General features: G+C 41.6%; 1 long non-coding RNA gene across 1 annotated transcript in view; it reads right to left on the bottom strand.

Annotated features, from left to right (window-relative positions):
- The window catches only part of LOC132815381 (uncharacterized), a 63,534-nt gene extending 49,218 nt beyond the window's left edge, over positions 1-14,316 (bottom strand). The window contains exon 1 of the long non-coding RNA XR_009644643.1: positions 14,081-14,316. This is a non-coding gene — a long non-coding RNA (uncharacterized LOC132815381). The remainder of the gene's footprint in view (positions 1-14,080) is intronic.
- Positions 14,317-16,443: the final 2,127 nt, after the last annotated feature.

The raw sequence follows: 16,443 nt of genomic DNA, 5'->3' as shown, positions 1-16,443 counted from the left end.
AATTTTGTATCCAATTGACTAGCTGTCCCTGGATCCCATGAGATTTAACCTTACTCATCAACCCACCATGCGGTACCTTGTCAAAGGCCTTGCTAACATCCATGTAGACAGTGTTTCCGCATTGCCCTCATTTACTTTCTTGGTCATCCCTTCAAAAAACGCAATCAAATCCATGAGATATGATTTCCCGTGCACAAAGCCATACTGACTATCTGAAATGAGTCCTCTCCAAATGCCAGTAGATTCTGTCTGTCAGAATTCCCTCTAACAATTTACCCACCAGATGTTATGCTCACCGGTCTGGTATTCCCAGGCATTTCCTGCAGCCTTTCTGAAATAACAGCACAACATTAGCCACCCTCCAATCTTTGGGCATTTTACCCATGACTGTCAATGATGTAAGTATCTCAGCGAAGGACTCCACAATTTCCTCCCTAACCTCCCACAAAGTCCTAAAATACCCTTCATTAGGTCCTGGGGATTTATCTACCTTAATGTGTTTTAAGACTTCCAGCACCTCCTCTTCTGTAATGTGGACTCTCTTCAAACATCACTATTTATTTCCCATGTTCTGAGCATCCATGCTTTTCCCAACAGTAAACAGTGATGAGAAATATTCATTTAGGACCTCACCCATCTCTTGTTGCTCCACCTATAGACAACCTTGTTCATCTTTAAGAGGCTCTATTCTCTCCTTAGTTACTCTTTTATCCTTCATGTACTTGTACAATCTCTTTCAATTCTACTTTAACTTTTCTACCAGAGTCATCTCATGTCTTCTTTTAGCCCTGTTGATTTCTCCCTTAACTGTATTCCAACACTCTCTATACTCCTCAAGGTATCCACTTGATCACACCTGTCTATACATGTCATATCCCTCCTTCTTTTTCTTGACCAGGACCTCAATAACTCTAGTCATCCAGGGTTCCCTGCTCCTGCCAACCTTACCCTTCACTCGGACAGGAACATGCCAGGCCTGAACACTCATTAACTCACTTTTGAAAGCTTCCCAGTTACCAGATGTCCACTTGCCCGCCAACAGCCTCCCCCAGTCGACTTTTGAAAGTTCCTGTCTAAGGCCATTAAAATCAGCCTTGACCCAATTTAGAACCTTAACTTGTGAACCAGACATAACCTTTTGCATAGCTATTTTAAAACTAATGGAATTATGGTCCAAAAGTATTCTCCCACTAACACTTCCATCACTTGCCCTGTCTTAGTTCCCAAGAGGAGGTCAAGTCTTGACTCTTCTCTGGTAGGGCCATCATGCATACTGTGTGAGAAATTCTTTCTGAACACACTTAATAATTTTTTCTCCATCCAAACCTTTAACAATATGGCAATCCCAGCCAATGTTAGGAAAGTTAAAACCTCTTACTACTACAACCAAAATATTTTTGCAGCTATTTGTGATCTCTTTGCATATTTGTTCTTCAATCTCCTGCTTACTATTGGGGGACCTATGATACATGCTATCAAAGTGATCTCCACTCTTTTCTCAGTTCTACCCATATGGACTCAGTGGAGGGGTCCTCAAGTATTCTCTCAGTACTGCTGTGATGAGGTATTTTTTATGAATAGGGTATATTTATGGGAAATTAAAAAATTATGGGCAAAATGCCAGTCTGCTCCCAACAAAGGGTGGGCATCTGACCTCCATGAACCATGGCAGCAGGTCCTGAAGTCCATGGGGAAAATTGCCACTCTGTGTGTGTTATTGGGTAGGAGTTGCTTCATGATGAAACAATGTATCCAAGCCCTCGGGATTTATTGTTACGTTTAATTATCCTTTGTTGGTTAACTGCTGAGTAACTTGAATAACAACAGCTCAGACATACCAGCTGGTTCTAAAGGCTGCAAATAATTGGGTGCTGAAGTAAAGTCAGGAAACACTAGAGAAACTCAGCAGGTCTGGCAGCATCTGCAGAGAGAGAAATAGAATTAATGTCTGAGGTCAAAAATCTTTCATCATAAGAATGGATGTTGAAGTTTGTTGGTGTGTCTGAGAACAGGGTCCAGGATGTTAGTACTTGCTGCACCATCTACTGAAGCAATTGCTACCAATTGCTGTTGGGTGAGAGTTAACAGAACCCCCTGGGGCACATCATGACCTAACGGAATGGAAAATACAGGGTTAAATGGCCTTGTTTCTTCAAGCTACACTCAACCACTTTAACGGGTTATCTTTGGTGTGGAATATAAGCAATCTTTATAATGAATTCCAAATCTGCAACTTATTCCATAGAGAAATCAATATAAATGTTTAGGAACTACAGTTGTGGTTTCTGGTGATGGGTGTCTAAAGCAAACTAAAAGATCCTAGATGACCAATTGTCAGTTCAGATAATGAGGAGAAAGTGAGGTCTGTAGATGCTGGAGATCAGAGCTGAAAATGTGTTGCTGGAAAAGCACAGCAGGTCAGGCAGCATCCAAGGAACAGGAAATTCGACGTTTCGGGCATAAGCCCTTCATTCCTGATGAAGGGCTTATGCTCGAAATGTCGAATTTCCTGTTCCTTGGATGCTGCCTGACCTGCTGCGCTTTTCCAGCAACACATTTTCAGCTCAGTTCCGATAACACCTATTTTACAAGTGGGAAATGTATTCCAAAGTATATCCAGTATCTAAAACATTTCAATTTGCAATGTATGTGAGCATTTGCCTGCCTGATGACCACCTTCCCATATCTACATTCAATGGCTTACTCAACTCCAGATCTGAGGTTCTGATTGACCCTCTTCCATTGTGTCCTCAAGATTTCCCTTACTCTCCTTCTTGCTCTGCGAGGTATCTCTTGCTCTAGGAGTTGCTGTCACCTGCTTGGAAGGTTTGGCTTTTGCTGTGGATGTTGCTCTGGGAGTTGTTGAGTCTTCATCCAGGAATTGCTGGCTCTTGCTCTTTGCAAAATGACAGTTCTTGCATTATAAACCATTGTGTTGTGACAGCAGACAGCTCTACTGTCATTTAAAAATGGCATGTACTCCTTTCTCTTGACACAAAGATTGATGCCATCCTGACTATTGTCTACTTGATTGTCTGGGCCCGTGCCTCCATTTTGTTAATTGGTTGGATGCCATATAATTGAATTCAGCCAACTGCATCTGCAGTGGTGCCCACTCTGGGTGCGACCATGGGATCTACTTATTGATATTACATTGTGCACATTTGTCAGCCTGGACTCTTTGCTCCAATATTCCACATGCTCAAGTTCTCAAATGGGACTAAGGATCGTTCTGACTCAGATGCAGAAAAGTTGTCAACTGAGAATAGCAGAATCCAAAACTAATTGGAGTGCTTTCCCCTTCTAGCTTAAACCTTTTGACTTCCAGTAATTGACATTTCCACCCTGGTTGCTTCTTAACCTCTGACGCTGTAGTGAAAATGATCTAAATTTGTCCAACCTCTCATTATAATTAATGCACTCCAGTCCAGGCAACCTCCTGGTAACCCTCTTCTGCACCTTCTCCAAAACCTTCACATGCTTCCTATAGTGTGGCAATCAGACCTGCACACAATATTCCCAATGTGATCTAACTAAAGTTTTATACAGCTGCAACATGACTTGTCAACTTTTACACTCAGTGTCCCAATTGATGAAGACGAGCATTCCATATGACTTCTTTCCCAATTCCTTTAGCACTCATGTTGGAGGTTCCTAATTACAATAGTTATAGTCCGATAAATATGTGATGAGAAAATTCATATTCATTGTTAGGTTTGACCTAACATGCCACGATTTACTTTTGAATTTATAAGTCTCAACAAGTTGACCTGTTTGTAAATTCCACACAATAACAAGAGCTATTTCCTTAAGTGTACAGTGGTACAAATGGCAGCTCAATTATAAATATTATTAATGTCAATTATTCCATCACATTTATATCTATTAGAGCATAACAATAGTAAATATCTCCCACCAAACATTTCAGTTAATTCCAGTCTCCAATTTCATCAGTTTGTAGCGCTCCCAAGTCAGATGATTGTCCTCACACTCCAGAGTTTGAACACAATCCAGATTGACACAACAACTCAGCACTGAGGGAGTGCTACATTTGGCAGTCTGTCTCTTGTATAAGACGTTAAGCCAATTTGCATCATCTGCCAGTTCAAATTTACATAAAAGATCCCAAGACACTATCTGAAGAGAGGCACAAAACTTTCCTAGTGTTCCAGCCAACTCTCCGCTGTCAGAAACAGTCAGTCATCTCATTTTTCTGTTTGTGGCACCTTGCCGTGCACAATTGGCTGTTGTATTTACCTATTTATCACCAGGAACAGTTGTAAAGTTATAGCAGCACTGCCAGAATATTGTAAATGATGGTTCCTGCCAGAACCATCTGGGATATCTTGGGAAGATTTGCCATCGCCATCTTTCTTGCTGGATCTGATACCATCTTACGCAAAAGATAGGGCCTGCCTTGATGAAACAGTAAAGGATTATTACATATTTCTTAGTAGCTAGTTATAGTACATCTAAGATACATAATTGCCTCTTATTAAACATCAGGCTCAGTGTAAGGGTAAATACACATCAACATTTTAGAACTTAGAGAAGTACAAAACAACAACAGGCCCTTCAGCCCATCATGTCTGTGCCAACTATGATCCATTCTAAACTAATTCTACCTGCCTGCACATCGTCAGTCTCTCCCTATTTCCTGACTGTTCATGCATCTGTCCAAATGCCTCTTACATATTGTTATCATATCTGCTCTAGCACCTCCCCTGGCAATCAATTCCAGGCACCTATTAATTTTTCTTTAAAAGCCTACTTTGCACATTTTCTTTAAACTTTCCCCTTCTAGCTTAAACCTTTGACTTCTAGTAATTGACAGTTCCACCCTGGTTGCTTCTTAACCTCTGACGCTGTAGTGAAAACAATCTAAGTTTGTCCAACCTCTCATTATAATTAATGCACTCCAGTCCAGGCAACCTCCTGGTAACCCTCTTCTGCACCTTCTCCAAAACCTCCACATGCTTCCTATAGTGTGGCAATCAGACCTGCACACAATATTCCCAATGTGATCTAACTAAAGTTTTATACAGCTGCAACATGACTTGTCAACTTTTACACTCAGTGTCCCAATTGATGAAGACAAGCATTCCATATGACTTCTTTATCAATTCCTTTAGCACTCGTGTTGCCACTTTCATGGAGCTGTGGACTTGCACATCATGGTCTCTCTGTATATCAATGCTCCTAAGAGTCTGCCATTTATTGTATAATTTCCACTTGCATTTGACCTCCCAAAATGCATCACCTCACACTTGTCCAGATTAAACTACATTTGCCATTTCCCTGCCCATCTTTCCAGCTGATTTATATCTTCCTGCATCCTTTGATAACCTTCCTCACTATTCACAACTCTTCCAATTTTAATGTCATCTGCAGACTTACTAATCAGACCATTCAGATTTTCATCCGTATCATTTATATATGTTACTAACAATAGAGATCCTAGCATTGATTTTTGTGGAACACCATTGATATAGACCTGCAGCCAGAAAAAACACCCTCCACAACTACCCTGTATCTTCAATCACCAACCCAATGTATCCAACTTACCAACTCACCGTGGATCCCATATGTGACTTAATTTTCTGGATCAGCCTACCATGAGGAATTTTGCTGAGTGTTTTAGACCACATCCATTGCCCTATCCTCATCAATTACCTTCATCATTTCCTCAAATAACTCAATCAAATTTGTGAAATAAGACCTTGCTCACATGAAGCCATGCTGACTATCCTATGATGACTTCAATCTATTCTAGAAAGGACCCCGATTGATGCAATTGGCACCTGAAGGACTTCTCATTGGTTACATGTAGATCCTGTGTGCTCGGAAATGTAAGTTAACTGCATGCACTCTGGTTATAGTTGCAGCCATATTCCATTTCCAAACTGCATTTGTGATTCATATGAGAATCTAAAGCAACACTAGCCACGTTTAGCAGAGAGAGACGTCGGCTGAACCTGGCAATCAAGGGCTCCACTGAACCTTTATGTTCCTTTCTTCCTTACAGTCCCTGTCAAGCCCATCATTACTGAGCTACTGCACATTTCCAAACAAATCTTTTAATTACAAACTTCATTTCACAGGGATAGCCATGCCAAGTATCGTGCTGTCCCCACCTTGAATCAAGGGTAGCAGTGAATGACGATGCATTGCACTCTCACAGTAACCTACATCCACCAATGTACTACTGTCTCTTCCCCAACTAACATATTGAGTGTCCACCCTTTTGAAATTACTGTTCACTCTGCCTCCACGCTGGGTGTCTCCAGTATCCAGAACTGACTTCCTACTACAGCAGTGGCCCCCAAAACCTCATTGAATTTCATTGAACCAATCCCCAGTGACAGGGTCAGTATTGATTTATGAAAGGGAAATCATGCTTGACAAATCTACTGAAGCTTTTCGAGGGTGACCTTATAGAAGTTTATAAAATCATGAGGGGCATGGATAGGGTAAATAGACAAGATCTTTTTCCAGAGCTGGGGAGTCTAGAACTAGAGGGCATAGGTTTAGGATGAGATGGGGGAAGATATAAGAGTCCTAAGGGGCAACCTTTTCATGCAGAGAGTGGTGCGTGTGTGGAATGAGCTGCCAGAGGATGTGGTAGAGGCTAGTACAATTTCAATATTTAAAAGTCATCTGGATGGGTATTTGAATTGAGAAAAGTTTGGAGGGATATGGGTAAAGTGCTGGCAAATGGGACTAGATTAACTAAAGATACCTGGTCAATATGGACAAGTTGGACTGAAGGGTCTGGTTCTGTGCTGTACATCTCCATGACTCAATGTAACTAACATTTACCATGGCCCACTTAGTGTAAGGTATTTCTGGATCCTGGCTGCACAAGTCTAAGCCCTTGGACTGATATCAAATGATGCCCTTGACGTACTGTGTTATTTCCCCCTGACTGAATAATGTCTTTCTTTACCTGCCTGAGGTCTATTTCACTGAGACATGGTCATTTGGTTGAAGCTCGTACAGAGTGTTTTTCACCTTTGCTGCTGGCACTTGCTGCATGTCTAAATTGACTTAGAGTAGTGCCTGACAGTCCAGCCCTTTGCATTTCCCATGGCTAATCCACCTTGTCTGCACATCCCTGGACACTTTGGCATGGCCAATTCACCTGATCTGCACAGGGGGAAACCATACAGACAAAGGGAGGGTGTGCAAACTCCATACAGACATTCACCCAAGATTGGAATCAAACCCAGGTCACTGGTACAATGAGGTAGCAGGGTTAACCACAGATCCACCTTGCTGCCAACTTACGTCTGCACTGAACAACCAGGCAAGATAGAAGTACAGTGAAAGTTTAAATTCTGGCTGAAGCAACAAAGGGCAAAGATGTTGTGTCAGTCCCTGAGTGTAACATGCCGTAGGTGTCAGAAAGTCTGCAGGGTTCTTCGAATAAAAATGTACCTGTCATCATGTTTCTAGGCCAGTTCCCAGAAACAAATATGATTTTATTTGTTCTCTCCACTTTTTTGTAGAAAAAAAAGCAGTCATTCAAAATTTAATTCTCAACTTTAGCTCATAATTCCCAAACAAAAAACAGTGAGAAAAATGAAGGAAAAATATAGTGATTGTCTCAGCAGTACATAATGCTATATAGGTCTTTTCCATTTAACATGCCAGGAAATTTTGGTGTGATCAGATTGTTAGCTAAATGCTGATAATACAAAGAACAATAACATGGGTACTTTCTGCAAACTTTGGGGTGAACACATGGAGAGCTGATACGACACAATTCATAACTTTGCTTGGCTCCTCACAGGAGCATCCTTTGTATCCTGTTGGGTAGAGACTACCTTGTGATGTCAGTTAACCTTTTCATGTCCTAACTTCAAAAGTAATTTAAGGGCTGTGAAATTGCAGTGATTTATGACAAGGTCAGCCAGTTGGACCTCAGAATATGAGTTTTCTGATTGGGGCTATTAACCTGGTCCAATCAGGGAGCCCTGGCTGACAGGTTTAAAGAAGAGTGTCAGGGGTTCTGTTCATTCTGGGAGCTGGATGGCTCTGAGGAGGTGGATCAGTATCAAGAACTCTCCATTTGTAAATAAAGGGTGACAGGTTACCAGCTTTTGTCGAGTTAGCTCAGAAATGTTTTGGGACATGATGACCTTTTGAAAAGAACAATATAAAGACCAGGGTTTTTCTTTCAAGTATTCATATTTATTCCATATTAGAAAAAGATGAGATAGATCTTAACCTCTTTGGAAGAGTTGAAAAATTGTCTACTCACTCACGTGTTTTACATTATTGCACAAAATGGAGATCTTTCCCATTTCTTTACAATATGTTCAATGTTTTTGCCCTGTACATTCTATGTTCCATGAACTATGCTGAGTATACCTCAAAAAATGGATTAAGTGTTAAATATCATTTTTGAATATCACAACAACGCACAACCTTTTTGAAAATGTGTGACTGATATTCAGAAACAGAGTTCATGCTGCACCCCATCTTGTGACATAGAAAAGTGCTCCTATTATTGGATACATGTTGCAAAGCTCAGTGAAGCATCAGAAATTGTTCAAATTAAATTCAAACCAAATATCATTGTTGGTAGTATTGTACATGGTATAATTGTGCATCTGTTTCACCTTCATCTTGATTGGCTGTAATAATTTTTGTTACAGCCATTTTGCTCCCAGCTGTTATTTCAATAGCAGTCTCCAAGATGCATTGAATGGGAAATGTGTTGGAAAGCAATAGCATTCCTAACTGTGAAGGCAGGAGAGCAGTTTTTGAGGAGAACTGAAAGGAAAATGCTGTTGCACCCCATGAGGTACATGTTCATTAATCTCTACCCCAGTATCCACATTTGCTTTTTAAACAGTCTTTTCTGAACTGACAAAGAACACCAGGCTCCAGTACAATTAACCTGCTACATAAATAGCCATACTCTGGAAGCTGGCACAGTGTTCCTCTGAATACAATGACCATTGTCTCATTCAACTTTCATATCCACGGCTTTGCTCTCTGCTTTCTATGGGCTTATTATTCTTGTACATGAAAACCTGAGCCTTTTTCAATTTGCAACATTCCTTCTGTTTATGATACATTTGACTGAACATTGCACACTGCACAGAACTGCTTGAAGAATGGCCTGGAATTTTTGCAGGACTGGAGAAAGCTATGCAGAGACAGAGTACTGCATGACTTTGTATTAACTTATTCCAAATCATTATAAAAGCTGCAATTTATGATTGAGTATATTTGCATTAATTGCTTTGGTGTTCCTTGCTCCGTTTAGGGTGGCATGGCTGCCTCACAGCACTGGGGACCTGGGTTCAATTCCAGCCCAGGCAACTGTCTATGTGGAGTGTGTACATTCTCCCTGTTTCTTTGGCTGCACCGGTTTCCCCCCACAGTCCAAAGATGTGCAGGTTAGATGGATTGGCCATGCTAAATTGCCTGTAGTGTGCAGACTGGTAGATTAGTTTTGGGAAATGCAAGGATAAATCCAGTGATGAGTCTGGGTGGGATGCTCTTCAGAGAGTCAGTGTGGACTTGATGGGTCAAATAGCCTGCTTTCACATTGTAGGGATTCTAACATTATCATTTAGAATGGTATGGTGGATCAGACTAGTTTGAATGCTGACCCCAAAACGTTGCTTTGATTACATTCCGAAAAGAAAACTTTGTATTTTCGTAGAGTCATAGTGTCATACAGCACGGAAACTTTTGTTCCAACCTATCTATGCCAACCAGATATCCTATATAAATCTAGTGCCATTTGCCAGCATTTAGCCCATATCCTTCTAAACCCTTCCTATTCATATACTCATCCAAATGCCTTTTAAATGTTGTAATTGTACCAGCCGCCACCACTTCCTCTGGCAGCTCGTTCTATACATGGACCATCCTCTGCACAAAAAGGTTGCAAATTAAGTGTCTTTTATGTCTTTTCCCGCTGAAGTGGGAGTGCTGACACGGGGCATGCTGACACAGGGCACACAGGCACAAGATGAGCCATCAGTTGGTCACAGACACAAGCTGGCTACTGAGCCATAAGTTAGTCACTTATTACACAAGATGGCCACTGAACCATTACATGGGAAAGTACAGCGAAGCATACACAGATACAGGCCAACAGGATACCAACACAATAGACACAGAACAAAGATAATTAGTTTAAGGCGGGTGAAGGAGAGAACACACATCAGTAACGTCTACCACCCGCCAAAGTGCCTGAGTCCAGCCACCACCTTCAATAGAAACGTTAACCCCTTACCTGAGACTGCTTGTATACAAGTGTTAATACCTTAGATTTGCAGTAATGGAAAATGACCTTCCTTCTCAGGAAGAACGATCACCACCAATTACTGCAGCAATGGACTTCTGCTTAGCTGCTGAAACTGACAATGATTCTGTAACATTCCCCTGAAACTGACAATGACTCTGTAATGTTTTCTGTAAACAAACCATGCTGCACAAACAAGGACTCAATATTTGGGCCATTGTACCATGAAATGTATAAAATATCGTGACATGTGCTCCCAGGGTGAGGGAAGGCTCACGGCTAACAGCATGCTGCCAGATGTCTCTCTCTCTCCCTGGAGCTCCAGTTTCTTTGTACAATAAACTCTGTCATTGAATCCCGATTCTGACTCCGAGACTGGTGATTTTCCTCACAACACTCCTCACCTAAAACCTATGCCCTCTAGTTTTGGACTCCCCCACCCAGGGGTCTTGGCTATTCATCTTATCCATGCCCCTCATGATCTTATAAACCTTTAAATCCTCTCATGATTAGATTACTTTAGATTAGATTAGATTACTTACAGTGTGGAAACAGGCCCTTCGGCCCAACAAGTCCACACCGACCCGCCGAAGCGAAACCCACCCATGCCCCTACATTTACCCCTTATCTAACACTACGGGCAATTTAGCATGGCCAATTCACCTGACCCGCACATCTTTGGACTGTGGGAGGAAACCAGAGCACCCGGAGGAAACCCACGCAGACACGGGGAGAACGTGCAAACTCCACAGTCAGTCGCCTGAGTCGGGAATTGAACCCGGGTCTCTGGTGCTGTGAGGCAGCAGTGCTAACCACTGTGCCGCCCCTAAAATATTTTACCTTGAGGTAAAATAGCCCCAGTCTATTCAGCTTCTCCCTTTAGCTCAAAGCCTCCAACCCTGGCAACATCCTCGTAAATCTTTCTTTTCGAGTTTCACAACATCCTTCTAATAGGAGGGAGACCAAAATTGAACACGATATTCCAAAACTGGCCGAACCAATGTCCTGTAAGGCTCCCAACTCCTATACTCAATGCTCTGGCCAATAAAGGTGAGCATGCCAAACACCTTTTTCATTATCCTACTTACCTGCAACTCCACTTTCAAGGAGCTATGAATCAAGCTATAAGACTTTGGGTAAATATGGTAAACAAAGGAAAACAAAGTAAAAGCCATTACATTTTGAGTTTCAGCGATATGATGAATGATGTTTTGGCTAGGCCAGTTTCGGAATACTGCATTCAATTCTAGTTTCCCTTCTCTAGGACAGATGTTAAACTTGAAAGGGTCCAGGAAAGATTTATGTTTCCATGCTCTATATCTCTATGACTCCATGATTCTACTGGAAATTAGAAGAATGTAACATAAGGTACATACTCTATCACATTCTCAAGGACAGTTGGAGATGGAATATAAATGTTCAGCATTGACAATATCCCAAGAATGAATGAGAGGAAAATGCCTTCTGTACTAGAATAAATTATAAATCGCTAGGGGTGGAAATTGATTATGTTTAATATTGTCCTTCAATGACTATAACTGGCAACATGTCAGGATGGATTGAACTACTATAAATGATGAATGATGTTTTGAAACTTCACTTAACATAACACATTAATGACTTTAACTCACTGAGGAACAATTTTATTGTCGCACGTACTCCATGGTAAAAACACAGTGAAAATCTTTTACAATGACCACCTTCTTATTACAACATCTTATGTACAAGTACTTCGGTACAATTCTTGGAAACGGCAGAGGTATAAAAGTAGTTGCTTTACTTACAGAGTTGAAAAATAAGTTAAAAAGAGGACAACGTTAAAGAGTTGACCTTACAATAATATAGGAAATTTCAAATAGACATTACAGTGTAGCAGCTCAGTGCAGGGACTCTACACATGGTCTGAACGCCTGTGCCAGGTCCCAGTCCGAAGCCATCTCCACTCTGCTCCAAGCCCCAGACTGTTCTGTACCGGCACTCAGCTGCTCCAAGGCAAAGTGCCAAGACTGCCTCCCCCATGTCAATCTCCGCCTGGGACTCGCTGCATGTGCAATGCTCCTGGGCTGCTTCCCCTGCGCTGCTCTGGGGCTGCTTCCCCATTGTGATCTGGAGCTCAGTGCCCAAGTGCAGTACCAGGGCTGTTTCTCCAGAGTGCTCTGGGGCTCACTGCCCAAGCACAGTACCGGGGCTGCTTCCCCATAGTGCTCTGGGGCTCACTGCCCAAGCGCAGTACCGGGTCTGTTTCCCTATAGTGCTCTGGGGCTCACTGCCCAAGCACAGTACCGGGGCTGCTTCCCCATAGTGCTCTGGGGCTCACTGCCCAAGCACAGTACCGGGACTGCTTCCCCATAGTGTTCTGGGGCTCACTGCCCAAGCACAGTACCGGGGCTGCTTCCCCATAGTGTTCTGGGGCTCACTGCCCAAGCCTGTACTGGGGCTGGTTCTCTATAGTGCTCTGGGGCTCATGGCCCAAGCGCAGTACCGGGGCTGCTTCCCCATTATGCTCTGAGGCTCACTGCCCAAAGGGCAGTACCGGGCTGCTTCCCCATAGTGCTTTGGGGCTCACTGCTCAAGCGCAGTACTGGGGCTGCTTCCCCATAGAGCTTTGGGGCTCACTGCCAAGCGCAGTACCGCGGCTGCTTCCACTGTAGTGCTCTGGGCCACACTGCCCAAACCTGTTCTGTGGCTACTTCCCCATAGTGCTCTGTGCCACACTGCCCAAGCCTGTTCTGGGGCTGCTTCCCCATTGTGCCCTGGGGCTCACTGCCCAAGCCTGTACCAGAGCTCATTGCTCTGGGACTTGCAGCCGTTGCTGCACCAGTATTCACCTCTTGTGCTGTGGTGAGAGAAGAAGAAAAAAGAGAGAAAGATAATGAAAGAGAAAGAACAGGCAGAGCAGAGGAGCTCCAACATGAGCATCCTACTCTGTTGCCACCTTGAACGATCCACAAAGGTAAAGGTTAGTTTGATCTGGTGGGCAAGAGTGTTGTGAATAGATGCACAAATTAGAAGTTGAGAAAATAAATCAATTGTTGAACAAAAATACTAAACACCTCAAGTTAATTGAAAGTACATGTACAATTTCACCACAATAGGTTTTGAATTATGCAAAAACTGAAATCTTACCCTGTCAGGCAATACAATTTAAATCAATATTGTTTTGGGCTCCAATACTGAAAGCATATCTTTATGTGAATCACTGCCATTGCTATTATCCATGTGTTGCATCTGTTGACATCAGGAACAAAGATTGTAAAGCAAAGAGTATGCTTCTACATGACATATAAAATTACAGCTTCGATTACATGGGGTGGATTTGATTAATACTCTCCTGGCATGCAGTTTCACTTTGCAGAGTACACATTTTTAATTCAGGCAGGAAGGTCACTGAGTCCCAAAGGATCTGCAATGCATTCCCATTAGTGGCCAGGAAATCCTGTTTAAATACTCTGTCAACGTTTCAAAGAAATTCTACAATATATAAGTGAAACCTGTTTTTATCAGTGTTTTATATAAGGTGCTTCTCAGGGCATAATTAGATAAAAGCTAATGCCCAAGCCACAGAAAGCAATATTCATAGGACCATAGTAAATAGGACAAACATTGAGCCTGCTCAACTATTCCTCAAAATTGTAGAGAAACTTCTACCTCAGGACTATCACATCATGGGGCCACTCAGGGGACTGCTGAACAAATTTAGGAAAGGTAACAACAGTCCACAGTAAACATTAATTTCAGGGCAGAAGTAATAAATTGGTAATTTAAAAAGACTTATTAATAAAAATAATCGTTAAAAGGTACAAAGCAGCTTACCTAATCAATGAAATTTTCTTTGCCTTTTTTGCTTAAGAAGTGGAGCTAGAGAGAAATAGAAAACACCACATGCCCTAATCACTCGGGAAGGTGATGGGACAGGGGGGCGAGCTCAGGGGTCGAGTTTAACTAAAATTGAACTTGCTTCACTCCTGGCAGTGCACACTCCAAGCTGGCCAGGACAAAATTCATACAAAAGTGAGGGTCAGAAGGGCTCACGTTTCAGCCTCTTTTCTCCTCTCTCAGCCTGCTTTATGTAAAGTTTTCTTTTGAGACAGAGACAGTGCTGGTATTAGGGAAGTTCCCTGGGTGGTCACTTCCTGCCTATTTCGTGAGTATATCAAATATGAACTTGTGCCACTTAAATTAACAACCTTACAATTACTTTTGAATAAACAAGTGTCCATCTTGTGTTTCCAAAATCTTACACTCTGCCTTATCCTATTGCTATGATGTCTGATCCAAAGTTTAATGGAAGAATTTGAGTTTTAAGAAATGTCATGAAGGAGGCTGGAGAGGTATTGGGGTGTAAGAGAAGCAATTTGAGAGTCTCAGACCTAAATGGCTGAAGAGAAGTTGTCAATGATGGGCTGTGGGAAGGGCAATGCACAATAGGCCAGAGCTGGAAAAGTGAACAGTTCTTAATATTTATTAAATGGCTTATTGTGATCAATAGCAAATGAATAGGAAGTATGATTCAAAACATTTACAAATGCGCACAGAATTTTCCTGGACTTTGGAACAAAAGTTTAAAGTAATGGAAGAACCTTTTTAGCATTGCTGCCTTTTGGCGGTGCCCTGTGCCACATGAATCCCACACTTCAAAAATTAAACTTTCAGGACTCTCTTGACAATAATCAAGACTTACCACACTGTTACAAAATCACTTGCATTTGAACAGGCAACCGCTGAGGTTTTGTGGCTTTTTTGAGGGTTTACTAACCAGAAATTCACGTCCTTTATGTACTTCAATGTTGAATCTGTTGTTAAGATATTAGTATATTGCAGCTTGTGACAGAACAGTCAACCTGGTTAGTAATTTGAAGATTTCTAATTTTAACTCTGGACCTGTTAGTTGTTATCCAGTTTACTCCATCACTGATAGCCTCACCAATACTCTTACCACAAATCTGGACAAAAAGGCTTCTGATGATGGAGAAATGCTTCAATCTTTGATCTCATAGTTTGCAAGGTTCTCCTAACTTTAACTACAGTAATCATTGTGTACTTGGACTTTAGTAAAGCCTTTGACAAGGTTCTACATGTTAGACTAATTATTAAAATTAGATCACAAGGGATTCAGGGTTAGCTTGCCAATTGGATACAAAATTGACTTATCAGTAGGACAGAGAGTGATTGAGGGTTGTTTTTTCAGATTGAAGGTCTGTCACCAGCAGTGTACAACAGTGATTGGTTCTGGGTCCACTTTTGTTTGTCATTTATGTAAATTATTTGGATAAGAACATTAAAAAAATGGTTAGTAAGTTTGCGGAGGACACTAAGATTGTTGGTATAGTGGACAGTGAAAAGGGTTATCTAAGATTACAGAGAGATCTTGGTCAACTGGGTCAGTGAGCTGAAGAATGGCAGGTCAAGTTTAATTTGAATAAACGTGTGGTATTGCATTTTGGTAAAACAAATAAAGCTATGACATGTACAATTAATGGTTGAACCTTGGATAGTATTTTAGAACAGAAAGACCTAAGGGTTCAGGTACATAGTTCTTTGAAGTTTGCATCATATATAACTAAGATAGCTAAGAAAGCGATAAGCATGCTTGCCTTCATGTTCAGACCTTGAAACATAGGATTTGGGACATTATACAAGTTGAGTTTGTGACGTTATGAGGTCATGCAGGACATTGGTGAGGCCTGTTCTGGAGTACTGTGTCCTGTTCTGGTCTCACTGCTGTAGGAAGAATATTATTAAGCTGGAGAAGATTCAGAAAAGATTTACCAAGACGTTGCTGGAATAGAGAATTTGAGCTGTAAGGAGAGACTGGATAGGCTTGGGCTTTTTTCACTGGAGCATAGACAGTTGAGAGGTGATTTTATGGAGGTGCATAAAATAATAAGGGATATAGATAAGAGGAATGTCCTTTTCTTAGATGGTGGATTTTAAGACTGAGGACATGTTTTTAAGGTGAAAGGAGAAAGATTTTAAAAAGTCATGGAGTGCAATTTTTTAACACAATGTGATTCATGTGTGAAATGAACTTCCAGAGGAAGTCGTGGATGTGGGTATAGTTACAATGTTCATAAAACATTTAGATAAGTACATAAATAAGAAATTGTTAGAGGGATATTGGCCAAGCACAGGCAGGTGGGACTAGTTTAGTTTGGGATTATTGGTCAGCAGGGACT

Source organism: Hemiscyllium ocellatum, chromosome 4 (assembly GCF_020745735.1).
Source record: "Hemiscyllium ocellatum isolate sHemOce1 chromosome 4, sHemOce1.pat.X.cur, whole genome shotgun sequence".
Lineage (NCBI taxonomy): Eukaryota > Metazoa > Chordata > Chondrichthyes > Orectolobiformes > Hemiscylliidae > Hemiscyllium > Hemiscyllium ocellatum.
The sequence above is the reverse complement of the archived record's forward strand: the minus strand, read 5'-3'. Positions and strand labels throughout refer to the sequence as shown.